The 4,952-nt window shown below is 41.1% G+C and overlaps 1 long non-coding RNA gene across 1 annotated transcript in view; it reads right to left on the bottom strand.

Moving 5' to 3' along the window:
- Positions 1-95: 95 nt before the first annotated feature.
- The window catches only part of LOC102299286, an 8,959-nt gene continuing 4,102 nt past the window's right edge, over positions 96-4,952 (bottom strand). The window contains exon 3 of the long non-coding RNA XR_318092.2: positions 96-1,331. This is a non-coding gene — a long non-coding RNA (uncharacterized LOC102299286). The remainder of the gene's footprint in view (positions 1,332-4,952) is intronic.

Below are 4,952 nucleotides of genomic sequence, written 5' to 3'. Positions count from 1 at the left end.
CTAATTTGATGCGAGTTAGCATTACCCGATAATGCTAACACTTTTCCCTTCCCTTTTAATAACGTGAGCAGAAAGTGCTTAGTAGGATTATTCTAGCAGCTAATGCTAATTTGATGTAAATTAGCATTATATTAGTGAGGAGTTAATGCTAAGTAGGCTGCCATTAGCAGCTAAAGGTAATTTGAGGTGAATAAGCACTAGTAGCTAATGCTAATAACCTTTTCTCTTGTGTTATATTGATGTGAGACATTAATGCTAAATAGGCTGCCATGAGTGACTCTTTTCCCTTGCATTATAACGAAGTGAAGGGTTTATGCTAAGTAGGCTCCCATTAACAGCTAAAGCTAATTTGAGGTGAATACGCACTAGTAGCTAATGCTAATACCCTTTTCTCTTGTGTTATAATGATGTGAGACGTTAATATTGTTCTCAAACTACAGAATGAAAATGAAATATTGATTCTAACAGGGTCCCATAAACAGTATTAGCTTAGCAGCATTAGCTTTCAGAGTTTCCATCATGGTCACACAAATCGTTAGCAGAGCAAAGTGGCCTACTTAGCAATAGCTGCTCAAGTTGTAGAAAGCAAAGGGAAAACAGTATTAGCATTAGCTGCTAAATGTGCACGAGAACAAATCTATTGTGAATTCAGCTGTGAGTATAGAGTTTGTCATTATTTAAGCTTCCATTTCCAAATGTTAGCTGCTCCTGTCTGCCTCTTTGTCACACACACACAGACTGAAATGATTCACAGCCTTGTTTCATCCTTCTGTCAGTGTCACTGACTGTCACTGTGACTGTGGACATACAGCATGGGAAACACACACATGGCTGACACTTTATTAGGTACACAGTGGCCACTATCTCAGATACACCTGTGAACTAATAAAGTGTATCTAAAGTTACAAAATGTTGTCTCTGTCCAAATATTTATGGACCTAACTGTAGGTCTACTTTTAATGAAACTCTCAACATGACTTATCAGTTATCATTAATGTCCCTGCAAACAGACTCCTTGGAGACCCCCTACATAAATATCCATACTATCCAGCTACACTAGTGTGTCTGTCCCTGAAAATATTCCTGCATGTGTGATTGTTCATGTCTCATCTGGAAATGTTTCCAGCTCTTCCTCCTCTATCAGACATTCTTCATACCTGAGAGTGTCAAGTCTCCAGCCTAGATCCTTCTGTCCAACCGACAGCAGCTTCATTCCTGAGTGACCTGGATGATTGTAGCTCAGGTCCAGCTCTCTCAGATGGGAGGGGTTGGAGGTCAGAGCTGAGGCCAGAGAAGTACAGCCTTCCTCTGTGATCAGACAGCCTGACAGACTGCAGACACACAAAACAACAATCCGTCTGTTATCCATCTCTATGGCAGCATAACTCAGGCATGGTTCAGGGTCACCTGATCCAGCTCAAACTATAAGTTTTATCAAAAAGGAAAGTTTGAAGCTGATCTTCAAAGTAGAGAGGGTGTCTGTCTCCTGACCTCAAACTGGGAGTTGCTTCCACACCCAGTCCAACATAGCCAGGCTTTCTTTGCTGCTTTGACAAAACCTCAAATCCCAGTCAGAGATGATGAGCATCATCACAGTGATGATCATTTCTCTGTTAACCCAGGCTTTCTGCTTCAGGATCTGTGCACGCTCACAGAACAAGGAGACCTTTAAACATCATTTCACTAAATGGATGGACTGAGCTCGGCCTACAGATGAACTGGATAATTATTTGACCTCAGTGTGCTCAGTGTTCCTGTCTATTCCTAACATATTCCTACCATGATAGCTGCACTTTAGAGCTCTAAAACTGGAACGGAAACATATTTAAACTCTACATGTTACTCAGTACATTCAGTTCTGACACTCGCCCACAGTCCAACAAAGGAAACATGGAGATCACACCAGTTTGACACAAAAGTCTAATTAGGGCAAGTTAACCAGTTATTGATTAACACCAACAATTATTTCATCACACACTAACACAGTTTTTAAAATCATGATTAATTTGAAAATGCGTGCTCACTGGCTCTGAATATAAAAATCCAAAAAGTAGGGCTGCCATGATTTGTCGAATATTAAAATCGTAGACGACTAATTAATTAGTTGACGTGTCGTTCGAAGCTTTGTAAGATCCTGAAAGACGCAGGAATAAGTAGTAGGATTCAAGAGTGTAATGACGGACTGAAACAGAAGATGGCAGCACTGCATGTACAAGGATGCCAGCTGTAGTTAAACCCCGAAGAAGAAGAAGCTGTGTCAGGTATGGGTGGTTTTTAATAATCGATTCATTGATTAAAATCGATTCTGGCTTGGATAACGTGATATCGATTCATTAAAATCCTGAATCGATTTTTTTATATAAATGTATTTTGCCCAAAATTCCAGAATCAGTGAGATGTGACTTTCTCACTCGACGGCACGGACACGGTCGGGGCTGAAAGCTGACAGCTCACTGATGCTGATGTTTCGGCGGGTCCGCGCTTTGTGTTTACACCCTTTTTGCGCCGATTCTAAAGCTGTTAGTTTGATCTCCCTCCAAACAATATTGACCGAACCAGCAACAAAAGAAGATCCAAACTACGCTTCACATAAACATCGTCATGGACTCACTCTGACTTTTGCTGTTTTTCATGCATCTCTCTCTCTCTCTCTCTCAACAACAGTTTCCCAATGTTTTCTGCATTATTCGCTTGCTTGTTACGCACAAGTTTTTTCCCTTTACTTCTGAAAAGAAAACCTAATTTCTGCCGTTCAATAGGAAAATCACCTTCATGTGTTTCTGTGTTTATCTTCAGCTATTTTGACACAAAGGCATCTGCTGTCATGTTCACACCTTTGATAAAGTCTGGCATGTGTCAGCTTCCTTTTTATAGATACAAAAATATGTAAATGTACTGATCTGAATTATAGTAATCTGACTATAAGTATCTGACTGAGGCAAAATTTCCCCGATTCAAATCCAATTGAATCAAATCATGGATCGAATCGATTCAGGACCTTGTGAATCAGAATCGAATCAGTTCTAGAAATCAGTGACGATACCCAGCCCTAGTGTCATTGTAGCTTGGACCAAATTGATGGGCTATATGAGGCCGTATGAAAAGGAAAAGAAAAAAACAAAAACGCTTGGACATAATGGACATAGAGCATAATGGACAGGTTTTTGACAGGGCGCTCACACAAATCCAAAGCAGGAGATGAAGCATCGCTGAATATGTTTCCAAACCAACCTTTTTTCAAGCTAAAGACTAGAAAATATGGTGAAGCAAATCTTCCCTTTGGCTTCACCTGCACAAGTGCCGAGGTAGGTCTCCCTGCAGAATTGGTTTTCACTGCGTTGGGAGCAGCGCTGGGCTGTTTAAATCACGGACAAACAGTATCCCACATTCTTGATTTTTAGTTCACAAACACTAATGACTAACTACTCCTGACATTTTGGAGGTGTTTGCTCTTTATACAGTAAAGTTACAGCGGGATACAAATAACATCAGGCTGATCCTGCCACGATTTGTTCCCCCGGTTCAAATCACAGACAAACAGGATCCCACAGCTGTTTATGTTTTTAAACCCATTTTGCACAGAGAGGCATTTTTTGAAAAATGTATTGATGCAATGTTGAATATCATTACACAGGAAAAAACAACTACAGTAAAATAATCACACCGTGACGCCTCTGACTTTCTAAATGGAGGGACAGTAACTGTTTAAGATGATTGTGTGTGTAATTTTGGCTTCATAAACATGTAAAAAAATCATTATGAAAAACCAATAATTAAGAGTCAAGTAATCTGCCCACAGGGAAATGAAAGGTCAGTTGGCAATTCTATAAAAGTAAGATCTTTATGCAATAACTAGCGGATTATAGGGACCATCTCCTTTTCAACTTAAGATGCAGACAAAGCAGAGTTGTTCATAGGAGTATGGGCCTTGAATCCACGGTCAGGGGATACAGAGCAGAGTTAATTTTAGGGAGATCAGCTTTTAAGTGAAAGGATAAGACAGGTCCATTTCACTATAGATGCCCTCCAGAGCAAGATTAGCGAGACTCTGCAGGAACTGAAAACACTTCTACCCTCTCCTATCTTAGAAGAGGTTTACAAGGTTGTGCACAAGGCTCAGGGGCCCAACACTCTGAAGGAAAAGAAAATTCCACACTTTGTTAACAAAAATCTTTACTTCCCAGTCAGAACCTACACAACTCAGAGAAAAACACACACCTGAAGACAGTCAGGAAAAATGGGTGAAGAACTTTTCAGACCAGAATCTCAATGAAACTGAAAAGGACTCAATTTTGCCATTTCTCCGCAACAGTTGCCCATAGTGGACCTCATCACAGCCACAGAATCCGCCATACGGATTAATAAATTACCACAGGCAGAAGCAGAGCAAATCAGGATGAAAGTCTCAGCCACCCTCTCCAGTGTCAAAGTCCCTCCGTCTAACTTCACAATACAAGAAAAAAAGGCCGTCGCTTCCCTGAGCAAAGACCACAACATCCCTATATTACCAGCTGATAAGGGAAGGTTCACCGTGGTCCTTAACACAACGGATTACCACAGAAAGCTCACTACTCTCCTCGGTGACAACAATACTTACGAAGCCTTAAAGCGAGACCCCACAAGCAGCTACAAAAAGAAAGTTATAGCTTGCCTTCAAGAACTTGAAAAGGACAAAATCATCGATCATCCTGCAACTTCGTCTATACCCAGGGGATGCCATAACCTGGATTTATGGACTTCCTAACATCTAAAATCCAGTTCTGAGATCCTCCCCAGACGCCTTAACGCCCACTCACATCCTGAGCCATCTGACCTCAGGAAATCACATGATAGGGTGGGTCCAGGTCTTACAATGAGCTGAAACCCTGGCTGATTGTGACCCACACCCATTTTCACACCTTGGCTCATGTGATTAGGTAGAGGATCATCAGGGGGTCCTTTGTCCCTCTTTG

The sequence above is a fragment of the Haplochromis burtoni genome, unplaced genomic scaffold (genome assembly GCF_018398535.1).
Source record: "Haplochromis burtoni strain Fernald_Lab_line unplaced genomic scaffold, NCSU_Asbu1 Contig_2953, whole genome shotgun sequence".
NCBI lineage: Eukaryota > Metazoa > Chordata > Actinopteri > Cichliformes > Cichlidae > Haplochromis > Haplochromis burtoni.
Note: the sequence above shows the minus strand (reverse complement) of the source record. Positions and strands in the feature narration are given on the sequence as shown.